Genomic DNA, 13,542 nt, shown 5'->3' on the forward strand with positions numbered 1-13,542 from the left:
TCTCGCTCTGTCACCCAGGTCAGAGTGCAGTGGCGCAATCTTGGCTTACTGCGACCTCCACTTCCCAGGTTCAAGCAATTCTCCTGCCTCAGCCTCCTGAGTAGCTGGGACTATAGGTGCACCCCACGATGCCCAGCTAATTTTTTGTATTTTAAGTAGAGACGAGGTTTCACCATGTTGGCCAGGCTGGTCTCAAACTCCTGACCTCAGGTGATCCACCCGCCTCAGCCTCCCAAAGTGCTAGGATTACAGGTGTGAGCCACCGCGCCCAGCCTCATTTTTTCTTTATCAGTTTTGATTTATAATTGCAACACTTTTTTTTTTTTTTATAGACGGAGTTTTGCTCTTGTTGCTTAGGCCAGAGTGCAGTGGTGCACTCTTGGCTCACTGCAACCTCTGCCTCCTGGGTTTAAGCGATTCTCATGCCTCAGCCCCCCGAGTAGCTGGGATTACAGGCACCCGCCACCACACTTTTGCATTTTTAGTAGAGACAGGATTTCACCATGTTGGCCAGGGGCTGATCTCGAACTCCTGACAAGTGATCCACCCGCCTCGGCCTCCCAAACTACTGAGATTACAGGCGTGAGCCACCACATCTGGCCTTATAACTGAAACCTCTTTATTAGACTCTTGACCAGTGATAACTAACAGTTGGCTTTGTGGGTTCGGGTTCTCACTATTGTACATTTTTTTCTTTAATTTGATCTTTTTTCATTAATGATAAATAGCATTAGTTACCATTGTGGATTTGGTTATTATTATACCTTTTGTTTTTTTTTGAGTTAAGGTGTTGCTCTGTCACCCAGGCTGGAGTACAGTGGTGTGATCACAGCTAATTGCAGCCTCAACCTCCTGGGTTCAAGCAATCCTCCTGCCCCAGCCTCCAGAGTATCTGGGAATGTGCCACCACACCCAACTTTTTTTTTTTTTTGTACAGATGGGTCTCACTCTGTTGCCCAGGCTGTTCTTGAACTCTTAGGCCCAAGCAATCCTCCCGTCTCAGCCTTCCCAGTAGCTGGGACTAAAGGCGCATGCCACCATGCCCAGCTAATTTTTTTTCTTTTTGTAGAGAAGGGATCACTCACTGTGTTGCCAAGCTGCTTTCAATCTCCTGGGCTCAAGTGATCCTCCTGCCTCGGCCTGCTAAAGCACTGGGATTTCAGGGGTGAAATGCTGCTCCCAGCCTATTATATCTTTCATGCTTGCTTTCTTTATTCTTTTTTTCTTTGAGTTTTTTGTTTGTTTTTGAAACGGGGTCTCGCTCTGTCATCCAAGCTGGAGTGCAGTGGTGCGATCTCAGCTCACTGCAACTTCCGCCTCCCAAGTTCAAGGGATCCTCCTGCCTCAGCCTCCCGAGTAGCTGGGACTACAGGCGTGTGCCACCACACCCAGCTAATTTTTTGTAGTTTTTAGTAGAGATGGGGTTTCACCGTGTTGCCCAGGCTGGTCTTGAACTCCTGACTTCCAGTGATCCACCCACCTTGGCCTCCCAAAGTGCTGGGATTACAGGCGTGAGCCACCGCGCCTGGCGCTTTTCTTTGAGTTTTGCGTGCTGTTCTTTTCCTCACATTTAAGATAGATGGTTAGCTGGCTTATTTTCAGACTTGTTCCTTTTCCCACATTTGTATTTAAGGCTTTACACTTTTTTTGTGGGATTGTTGTGTGTCTTACATAAGCAAAAAATATGTAGGTTGAGGTTATTTCAGGCACATGGAAAGTACTCAGTGTGTTTACTGACATGGATGATGGTTTGATTATTATTTTATTTATTCATTTTTGAGACAGAGTCACACTCTGTTGCTCAGGCTGGAGTGCAGTGGCACGATCTCACCTCACTGCAACCTCCACCTCCCGGGTTCAAGCAATTCTCCTGCCTCAGCCTCCTGAGTAGCTGAAATTATAGGTGTGCACTACCACACCTGGCTAATTTTTGTATTTTTTAAAATAGAGATTGGGTTTCCCTATGTTGGCCAAGCTGGTCCCGAACTCCTGACTTTAGGTGATCCGTCTGCCTCAACTTCCCAAAGTGTGATTATTATTATTATTATTATTACTATTAATCAGGAGCTTTACAGTCAGAGAAAGATTCAAGCACGAAGTTTGGATTAATTATGAATCAGTTTCCTATTGCTGCCGTAACAAATGATTGCAAACAGTGCTTTACGACAACACAGATTCATTATCTCACAGTCCTGGAGGTTGGAAGTCCAAAATGAGTCTCTTTTGGCTAAAATCAAAGTGTCACTGGGCTGCCTTCCTTCTGGAGGCTCTAGGGGAGAATCCAGTTTCTTGCATTTTCCAGATTCTAGAGGTCACTTGCATTCCTTAGCTTGTGGCCCCTTCCTTGTTGAAGCCAGCAACAGAGAATCTTTAAATCCCTCTATGACTCTGTCCTTTTCTGCTGCCTGCTCTTCCACTTTAAGGGATCCTTACAATTACTCTGGGCCTACCCAGATAATCCAGGATAATTTCCTTTGTTTTGTTGTTGCTTTTTGTTTTAAAGACACGGAGTCTTACTCTGTTGCCCAGGCCGGAGGGCAGTGGTATGATCACGGCTCACTGCAGTCTTGATTACCCAGGCTCAAGCAATCTTCCTGCCTCAGCCACCTGAGTAGCTGGGGCTACAGGTATGCACCACCATACCTAGATAATTTTTGCATATTTTTGTAGAAATGGAGTCTCGCTATGTTTCCCAGGCTGGTCTCAAACTCCTGGGCTGATCCTCCAGCTTCAGCCTCCCAAAATGCTGAGATGACAGACGTGAGCCACCGCACCCAGCCTGGAGTCCATGTTTTTAGCCACTCAGCTCCAGGATACACTGAGCCTGGTTGCATAGTCAATTTCCTTTTTTTTTTTTTTTTTTTTGAGATGGAGTCTTGCTCTGTTGCCCAGGCTGGAGTGCAGCAGCATGATCTCAGCTCACTGCAACCTCAGCCTTCCAGGCTCAAGAAATTCTCCTGCCTCAGCCAGCCTCCCAAGTAGCTGGGATTACAGGCACGTGCCACCATGCCCAATTTCCTTATTTTAAAATCAATGGGACATGCATGGTGGCTTATGCCGGTAATCCCAGCACTTTGGGAGGCTGAGGCGGGCAGATGACTTGGGTCAGGAGTTTGAGACCAGCCTGGCCAATATGGTGAAACCCCATCTCTACTAAGAATGCAAAAAATCAGCTGGACGTGGTGGCGTGCACCTGTAGTCCCAGCTACTCAGGAGGCTGAGGCATGAGAATCGCTTGAGCCCGGGAGACAGAGGCTGTAGTGAGCCAAGGTCACGCCGCTGCACTCCAACCTGGGTGACAGAGTGAGACTGTCTCAAAAAAATAAAATAAAATAATGATTAGTGACTTTAATTCCAACTGCAACCTTAAGTCTTCCTTGCTGTGTAACATAATATATTCATTGGTTCTAAGGACACCTCTGGGGGCTGTTATTCTGCCCAAAAATTAGTATTTTGTTTTACTAATGAGGAGTATTCTTGTCTTTCATATGAAGGGAGACAGCTACTGAGGCTGTCTGGGGCTCCAGTGTCGGGGCCCAGGCTCCTTCTGTCTTGTTGCTCCAGCATCAAATGTGGCTTTTTCTTGTGGCCCAATATGGCTGCTTGAGCTCCATCCTTCCCATCTGCATCTCAGTCAACATGTGGAGGAATGGAGGGAGGGAAGAAGAAGGGAATGCTCTTCCCAGAAGCATGGTACATGACACTCCTGTCTACATCTTGCTGCCAGAACTTAGCTAGAGATGGGCACTCAATGCCTCAAAAAGATGAATCTGGGCCAGGCGCAGTGGCTCACGCCTGTAATCCCAGCACTTTGGGAGGCTGAGGCAGGCAGATCACGAGGTTAGGAGTTCAAGACCAGCCTGACCAACATGGTGAAACCCTGTCTCTACTAAAAATACAAAAAATTAGCTGGGCGTGGTGGCAGGTGCCTGTAATCCCAGCTACTCAGGAGGCTGAGGCAGGAGAATTGCTTGAACCCGGGAGGTGGAGGTTGCAGTGAGCTGAGATCGTGCCACTGCACTGCCCGGGTGACAGTGCGAGACTCCATCTCAAAAAAAAATATATATATATATCTGGCCTCAGGTTAGCTGTATGCCTGGTCACAAATCAAATTGCCTATTACCGAAAGAAGAACAGATATTGAGGCCATGTCACAGATTGAAGGAATAAGAGGTACATTGAAGGGATGACAGAGTCAGACAGGACATAGATGTCCAGGAAAAAGTGGAATCCAGCCTTTCTACAATCTGGGTACAGTAGAAAGAATGGGGGGTGTGGTCACTGATAATGGCTTTCAAGATATCCCGGAACCTGTGGGTGGCATTATTTGGCAAAAGAAACTTCACAGATGTGATTGAGTTCAGGATCGTTCAATCAGAGTTGTCCTGGAATATCTGAGTGGACCATAAATGGAATCACTAGGCTCCCTAGAAGAGGGAGGCAGAGGAAGATTTGGCTACAGAGGAGGAGGCAAGGTGAGGATGGAAGCAGAGGTTAGAGAGATGTTATTTGAAGATGGAGGAGGCCACGAGCCAAGGAACACAGGCCAACACTGGAAGCTGAAAAGGTCTGCTGAGCAGGGTGGTTCACACTTGTATGTAATTCCAGCACTTTGGGAAGCCAAGGCAAGCAGATCACTTGAGGCCAGGAGTTCAAGACCAGCCTGTCCAACATAGCGAAACCCCATCTCTACTAAAAAATACAAAAATCAGCCGGGCATGGTGGTACAATCCCCTCTACTCTGGAGGCTGAGGCAGGAGAATTGCTTGAACTCAGGAGGCGGAGGTTGCAGTGAGCTGAGATCGTGCCACTGCACTCCAGCCTGGGCAACAGAAAAAGACTCCATCTCAAAAAGAAAAAAAAAAAAGAAGCTGAAAAGGTCAAGAGCGTGGATTCTCCCCTGGGGCCTCCATAAGGAACCAATCCTGCTGACATCTTAATTTTAATCTTGTAAGACCCAAGTCAGACGTCTGACCTCCACAACTGAAAGAACACATTTGTGGTGGTGTAAGCCACTAAGTGCATCGCCATTGGTTACAGCAGGCGTAGGAAACGAAAACAGTGACTCTGCCCTCAAATCTCCCTTATTCCCTAAGAGATATAACTGCGGGAGGAGATCCCCTGGGAAGATGGGTGTTGGCTGAAATCCTCCAGGGAACCAAAATGATTCTGGGGGGCTGGGAGAGGGGACTTCAGTAGGCAAGGGGCAGATTCGAGTGACTGGTGTCACTTTGCTCAAAAGTAGTAGTAGGCTGGGTGTGGTGGTTCACACCTATAATCCCAGTACTTTCGGAGGCCAAGCCAGGAGGATGGCTTGAGCCCGGGAGTTTGAGACCAGCCTGGGCAACATAGTGAGACCCCGTCGCTACTAAAGATTTAAAAATTAGCCAGGTGTGATTGCTGTAGAGAGGAAACAGCCCCTGCTATTGGGGAGGCTGAGGTGGGAGCATCACTTGAGCCCAGACGATCCAGGCTGCAGTGAGCTATAATTGCACCATTGCATTCCAGCCTGGGCAATAGAGCAAGACTCTGTCTCAAAAAAATAAAGAAAGAAAGAAGTAGTAGTAATAAAAAGAATGATAAAAATAGCAGTAATAAAAAGAATACCAATAACAACTACCAGCATGTGTGTCTTTATTGCGTGCTGGACTCTCCGCTAATAGCCTTACGCACATGTTCTTTTATCTTCATGGCTACCCAGTGGGACAATGAGTCCATCAAAATGGGCTGCATTTTCCTGCAGTAACAAATGACCTCAAGTCTCAGCAGCTTACACCTGCGAAGGCTGATTTCCTGCTCACACCGTGTGCTCATCCCAGGCCAGTTTGGGGCTGTGCTTGTCATTGTCCTCACCCAGGCTGAGAGAGCAGCTAATCCCTGGCTCATTGCCAGTCTCTGGTCCCAGGGAAAAGCAGGTGGGATAGGCACTGGCACTTAGTGCTTAAAGCTTCATTCGCAGATGACACAGGTCACACCACTGTCTCTCTTTTTTTTTTTTCCTTTCCGAGACAGAGTCTCGCTCTGTCACCCAGGCTGGAGTGCAGTGGCATGATCTCGGCTCACTGCAACCTCCGCCTCCTGGGTCCAACCGATTCTCCTGCCTCGGCCTCCCAAGTAGCTGGAATTACAGGCACACGCCACCACGCCCTGCTTGTTTTTGTATTTTTTAGTGGAGACTGGGTTTCACCATGTTGGCAAGGCTAGTCTCGAACTCCTGACCTTATGATCCGCCTGCCTCAGCCTCCCAAAGTGCTGGGATTACAGGCGTGAGCCACCACACCTGGCCACAATTTTAAATTTTACAAGTGACTTCACAAAGTAGACAAAAACGTTGCCCTTGTGGAGATTACACTCCAGTAGAGGGAGACAGGCAATAAACAATTTAAAATAAGTGTAGTTGCCGGGCACGGTGGCTCACACCTGTAATCCTAGAACTTGGGAGGCTGAGGCGGGCAGATTGCATGAGGCCAGGAGTTCGAGACCAGCCTGGTCAACATGGTGAAACCTTATCTCTACTAAAAGTACCAAAAATATTAGCTGGGCATGGTGGTGTGTGCCTGTAGTCCCAGCTACTCAGGACACTGAGGCATGAGAATTGCTTGCACCCAGGAGGCGGAGGCTGCAGTGAGCTGAGAATGCGCCACTGCACTGTAGCCTATGCAACAGAGTGAGACCCTGTCTCATAATAATAATAATAATAATAATAATAATAATAATAATAATTGCAGTGATTGAATGCCCAGTAGGTGCTATGGAGACAAGTACAGCCGGGAGGGAGGATGGAGTGAGGCAGGTGCCCTTTTGAATAGCGTGATCAGGGGACCCTCATACAGAAGCATTTGGTTGAAGACTCGAGGAGGAGAAGGAGGGAGACATGGTGATACTGGGGGAAGAGCATTCGAGGTAGAGGGAACAGCCAGTGCAAAGGAATATTTGAGGAATAGCAAGGAGTTTGGGTGGCCAGAGTGGACAGAGGTAGACGGAGAAAGGGAGGAAATGAGGTCAGAGTGGTCACGGGGGCAGGTCATGGGGGGCCTCATGTAAGGTCTTTGTCACTAAATATATAAAGTGAATGATTCAGGTCACTCCCTTTACCCTGAGTGACATGGAGCCATGGGCAGATTCTGAGCAGGGGAGGAACATGACCTGCCTCAGCTGTTCACTTCTGGACATCAATGTCGTGGGCTTAAAACAGTCACATGGCCAGATCCAACATCGAAGGGCAGAGAAGTACACTCTGCCTTTGGCAAGTCCATGGCGAGGGTATAGATGGAGGGAGGGGTGAAGAGTTTGCGTTAATAATTGGATCTTCCACAGGAGTCATCACTGTACCAGTGGGGTTGGGTTTTAAACCATGAGAATAGATAACTGCCTCACACATAGATGCGGGAGGAGGCCCGGGCTGAGCCCTGGGGTAGTCCAGTGTTTTTGATTTTTTGTTTTTGTTTCTGTTTTTTCTTTTATTATTTTACTTTATATATATATTTTGAGACAGAGTCTTGCTCTGTCGCCAGGCTGGAGTGCAGTGGTGTGACCTTGGCTCACTGCAACTTCCATCTTCTGGGTTCAAGCAATTCTCCTGCCTCAGCCTCCCAAGTAGCTGGGATTACAGGCGTGCACCACCACGCCCAGCTAATTTTTGTATTTTTAGTAGAGATGGGGTTTCACCATGTTAGCCAGGATGGTCTCGATTTCTTGACCTCATGATCCGCCCGCCTTGGCCTCCCAAAGTGCTGGGATTACAGGCGTGAGCCACTGCACCCGGCCTGTTTCTGTTTTTGAGATGGAGTCCCAGTCTGTCACCCAAGCTGGAGTTCAGTAGCATGATCTTGGCTCACTGCAACCTCCACCTCCTGGGTTCAAGCAATTCTCCCTGTCTCAGCCTCCTGAGAAGCTGGGATTACAGGCACCCGCCACCACATCCGACTAATTTTTGAATTTTTTAGTAGAGATGGGGTTTTGCCAGGTTGGACAGGCTGGTCTTGAACTCCTGGCCTCAGGTGATCCACCCGCCTCGGCCTCCCAAAGTGCTGGGATTACAGGCATGAGCCCCCACACCTGGCCTTTGTTTTTGTTTGTTAAGATAGGGTCTTACTGTGTCATCCAGGCTGGAGTGCAGTGGTGCCATATCATAGTTCACTGCAGCCTCCACCTCCTGGGCTCAAGAGATCCTCCCACTTCAGCCTCCCAAAGTGCTGGGATTACAGGTGTGAGCCCCCATGCCTGGCAGATGCCGATGTTTAGAAATGAGGAAGGAGAGGAAGAATAAGCAAAGGAGACCAAGGAGGAGCAGACAGAGAGTCAGGAGGGGACCTAGACGGTGGAAGGACGTGAAGAATGTGTCTCAGGAGCAGAGGATCATCACCCATGTCGCCACTGCTGACACATCAGGAAAGACGAGACTGAGAAGTGACTCCTGGATTTAGCAACATGGAGGTCATTGGTTGTCTTGACAAGAGCTGAATCTGTGTAGTGGTTGGGACAAAAGCCTCATTGGAACGTGTGGAAAAGAGACAGGGGAAGAGGAAGTAGAGACCCTGATGGAGGCAATGCTTGACAATTGTTGCTGAAAAGACAAGCAGAGGAATGTAGTAGAAGCTGGAGGGGTAGGGGTGGAGATAGAATTTCTTTCTTTCTTTCTTTCTTTCTTTCTTTCTTTCTTTCTTTCTTTCTTTCTTCTTTCTTTCTTCTTTCTTTCTTTCTTTCCTTCTTTCTTTCTTTTTCTTTCTCTCTCTCTCTTTCTTTCTTTCTTTCTCTCCTTTTTCTTTATTTTTCCTTCCTTCCTTCCTTCTTCCTTCCCTCCCTCCCACCCTCCCTCCCTCTTTCTTTCTTTCTCTCTCTCTCTTTCTTTCTTTCTTTCTCTCATCTTGCTCCGTCACCCAGGCTGGAATGCATGATCATAGCTCACTGCAACCTCCAAACTCCTGGGCTTCAGTGATCTTCCCACCACAGCCTCCAAAACTGCTGGGATTACAAGCATGAGCCACTGTTCTGTCCAGAATTTCATTAAATAAGGTGCAACTGAAGATGCAAGAATGTGGGGAGAACTGTGGAGCGTGTTCTTGAGAGAGAGGGTGGGACACAGAGACCAAGTGGAGAAGCTGGGCTTGGGAAGGAGGTTGGGGATCATACCAAATTGGAACAGGAGGGCAGCAGAGTGTCTAGGCCTAGACGCTGGGAAGTAAGCAGAGGTGCTGGTGGGAGCACAGGGGATTTCTCTTCTATGGCTTCTGTGTTTTCAGTGAAAGAAACAAAGCCATCCATGAGCGTGGACATGTGGGAGGAAGAGTTGGAGGTTTAAGAAGAGAGGACACAGCTGAGAGCGGTTGCCCACACCTGTAATCCCAGCACTTTGGGACGCCAAGGTGGGCAGATCACTTAAGGTCAGGAGTTCCAAGACCAGCCTGACCAACATGGTAAAACCCCGTCTCTACTAAAAATACAAAAATTAGCCGAGTGTGGTGGCACACACCTGTAATCCCAGCTCCTCAGGAGGCTGAGGCCAGAGGATCGCTTGAGCCCAGGAGGCAGAGGTTGCAGTGAGCTGAGATTGCACCACTGCACTGCAGACTGGGGGACATAGTGAAGTTCCATCTCAAAAAAAAAAAAAAAAAAAAAGCAAATCTGGCTGGATGGGCAAGGCAGGAATATTGCTTGAGCTCAGGAGTTTGAGACCAGCCTGGGCAACATGGCAAGACCCCGTCTCTACTAAAAATAGAAAAAAATAGTCAGGTTTGGTGGTGTGCACCTGTGTTCCCAGCTACTTGGGAGGCTGAGGTGAGAGAATTGCATGAGCTCAGGAGGTGGAGGCTGCAGTGCGCCAAGATCGTGCCTCTGCACTCCAGCCTGGGTGACAGAGTGAGACCCTGTCTCAAAAAATAAAATAAAATAAAATAATAAAATAAAAAATTAAAAATAAGCACATTTATGATAAGTTAGAAGGTGATATATGCTATAAAAAAAGTAATACAGTACAAGATATCAGGAGCACTTGTGTGTGGTGGGGGAGGGTTTGCAATATTTTTCTTCTCTTTCCTTCTCTTTTTCTCCCAGATAAATCAGACAACTGGTCAACCTCTTCATGCTTCACCCAGTTTTTTTTGTTTTTTGTTTTTTGTTTTGAGACAGAGTCTTGCTCCGTTGCCCAGGCTGGAGTGCAGTGGCACCATCTCGGCTCACTGGAACCTCCGCCTCCAGGGTTCAGGCGATTCTCCTGCCTCAGCCTCCTGGGTAGCTGGGACTACAGGCATGTGCCAACACTCCCAGCTAATTTTTTATATTTTTAGTAGAGATGGGGTTTCACCATATTAGCCAGGATGGTCTCAATCTCCTGACCTTTTGATCCACCCACCTTGGCCTGCAAAAGTGCTGGAATTACAGGCGTGAGCCACCATGCCCGGCCCAAAGAACTTTAAAAATGGGGGACACTGGGTGCGGTGGCTCACGCCTGTAATCCCAGCACTTTGGGAGGCCGAGGCAGGAGGATCACTTGAGGTCAGGAGTTCGAGACCAGCCTAACCACCGTGCTGAAACCCCATCTCTATCTACTAAAAATACAAAAATTAGCCAGACGTAGTGGTGCACGCCTGTAATTTCGGCTACCTAGAGGCTGAGGCAAGAGAATCACTTGAACCCAGGAGGTGGAGGTTGTAGTGAGCCGAGATCACACCACTGCACTCCAATCTGGGCAACAGAGTGAGAGTCTGTCTCATAAATAAATAAATAAATAAATAATTTTAAAAAAGAAACTCTAGCCAGGCATGGTGGTTCATGCCTGTAATCCCAGCATTTTGGGAGACCAAGGTGAGGGAATCACTTGAGTCCAGGAGTTCAAGACCAGCCTGAGCAACGTAGTAAGAATCCATCTCTAAAAAAAAAAAAAAAAAAAAAAAAAAAAAAAAAAAAAAAAAAAAATTAGCCAGACATGGTTCCAGTTACTCAGGAGGCTGAGTGGGGGGCATCGCTTGCCCCTGGGAGATTGAGGCTGCGGTGAGCTGTCATCACCTCTGCACTCCAGCCTGGGTGACAGAGCCAGACCCCATCTCAAATAAGTAAATAAACAAAAAACAAAACAAAGCAAAACAAAAAAAAAACCAGCTCGTAGAGATGAAACAAAGCACCCTGCTCTAGCTGACCGTGGAGTTCAGAACCACGGAGAGCAGCCCAGTAGTGCTGCCTTCTCAGCAACTGTACTAGCTCCTCTCATGGGGGTTTCCATTGGCCAATCCCTTCCCTAGATCATTGTTCTGAAGATGGCAAGGAAACCTTTAGGATCAAAGTCTTTGCTGCTATTGGCTTGTCAGGTGGCCCAATTTGAATCTGAACTGGAGATCGTTTGTATACACAATCATAAAACTAATTTGTCCTTTTTGACATCAGAATGAAGATACATGAATGTAGGATGTATTAGACTGCCTTATCATTCAAAGCAAGGAATTAATTCTTCCATTCCAAAGCAAGGAATTAATTTCTTGGGGGAAAATTATAAATCTCTGACTTATTTACCTCAGGCTTGGCTATGACACATGTTTTTGCCAGTGAAATGGGAGAGGAAGTAAAGTGGTTTGTATCTTTTCTTTTCTTTTCTTTTTTTGAGACAGGGTCTCACTCTGTCACTCAGGCTGGAGTGCGGTGGCACAAGCATGGCTCACTGCAGTCTCAAACTCCTAGGCTCAAGCAATCCTCCTGCCTCAGCCATCCCCCTCCCCACCCAAGTAGCTGGGACTGCAGGTGTGAGCCACCACACCCAGCTAATCTTTTGTATTTTTTTGTAGAGATGGGTCTCACTATGTTGCCCAGGCTGGTCTCAATCACCTGAGCTCCAGGAACCCTCCCACCTTGGCCTCCCAAAGTGCTGGGATTTCAGGAATGAGCCACTGTGCTCGACTAAGTGTGTATCATTTCTGAACAGAAACTCCAAGAGCCAGTGCATCATCCACCACGGGCTCTACCATAAGACCAGCAATAAGATGCTTAAGATGCTTTTGGCTGCAAGTAACAAGGCAAGACCCTGTTTTTTAAAAAAGGAAAGAAACAAAGAAAAGGAAGGAAGTTTTGAAAAATAGAGGAAAAGGGAGGGGCAATTTATGGAGGAATGAGACAGGAGGGGCCAGGGCCAGGCACTGGCCCAAGTTAGGAAGAAAGGGCACTCATCCCTCATAACAGGGAGCAGGGCAAGTGTGGCGCCAGGTAGGAGATAAGGAAGGTCCACCCAGCAGCTTCTGTGAAGTAGATGGCAAAGTAATGCATTTGGAGAGGGGCAGGGTGACAGGTAGTGGATATGAGGAAGCAGAGAAGGGTTGAAAAAGCCAGAGTGAAACTTTGAAGTGACAAGTGTTTGAAGAAGTGGTGATGCCACAAGAGGGGGCAGTTGAAAGAACCTGGTGCCCCAGATGATTCATTCCTTCTCTGACCCCATGGACACCGAACACAAGAACGTTGACAGCTTCATACCATGGCAGCTTTTGGGGAATGGTGATGGCAGAGCAGGCCCATGGAGCCAGAGTTCTTCAACTTTGAGGGAAACTCATCTTTCCTTTCCATGGGTTTCACCAAGGATGCTTTTGGCTGCAAGTAATAGAAAGCCCTAACTCCTTTGGGAGGCTGAGGCAGGCAGATCACGAGGTCAGGAGATCAAGACCATCCTGGCTAACATGGTGAAACCCCGTCTCTACTAAAAATACAAAAAAATTAGCCAGGTGTGGTGATGGGCACCTGTAGTCCCAGCGACTCAGGAGGCTGAGGTGGGAGAATGGCGTGAACCCGGGAGGCGGAGCTTGCAGTGAGCCAAAATCGCACCACTGCACTCCAGCCTGGGTGACAGAGCAAGACTCCCATCTCAAAAAAAAAAAAAACAAAAAAAACCTCTAACTCAACTGGCTTTTAAATTTGTATATATATCCCAAGTAGCTGGGATTACACCACGATGCCCAGTTAATTTTTTATTTTTAGTAGAGTTGGGGTTTCTCCATGTTGGCCAGGCTGGTCTCAAACTCCTGACTTCAGGTGATTTGCCCGCCTCGATCTCCCAAAGTGTTGAGATTACAGGCGTGAGCCACCGTGCCTGACAGACACAGAAACTCTTAACAAAATATTTGCACATAGAATTCATCAATAGATCAAAAGAATTATACACCATAACCCAATGGGGTTCATTTCAGAGATGCAAGCCTGGTTCAATATTAAAAAATAATCAGTATAATCCACCAAAACAGGTGAAAGAAGAAAAATCACATGATCATATCAAAGAATGCAGAAAAAGCATTTGCCATACTTCAGCACCCATTCATGATTAGAAAGAAAAACTCTCAGAAAAAGTGGAATGGAGGGGAACTGCCTCAACTTGATAAAGAACATCTATAAAAAGCCTACAGCTGTGGGGCCAGGCACGGTGGCTCATGCCTGTAATCCCAGCACTTTGGGAGGCCAAGACAAGCAGATTGTTTGAGGTCATGAGTTCAACACCAGCCTGGGCAACATGGTGAAATCCCATCTCCACAAAAAATGCAAAACTTAATGATGGAAGACTGAGTGCTTTCTCCC

This window comes from Nomascus leucogenys, chromosome 17, assembly GCF_006542625.1.
Source record: "Nomascus leucogenys isolate Asia chromosome 17, Asia_NLE_v1, whole genome shotgun sequence".
NCBI lineage: Eukaryota > Metazoa > Chordata > Mammalia > Primates > Hylobatidae > Nomascus > Nomascus leucogenys.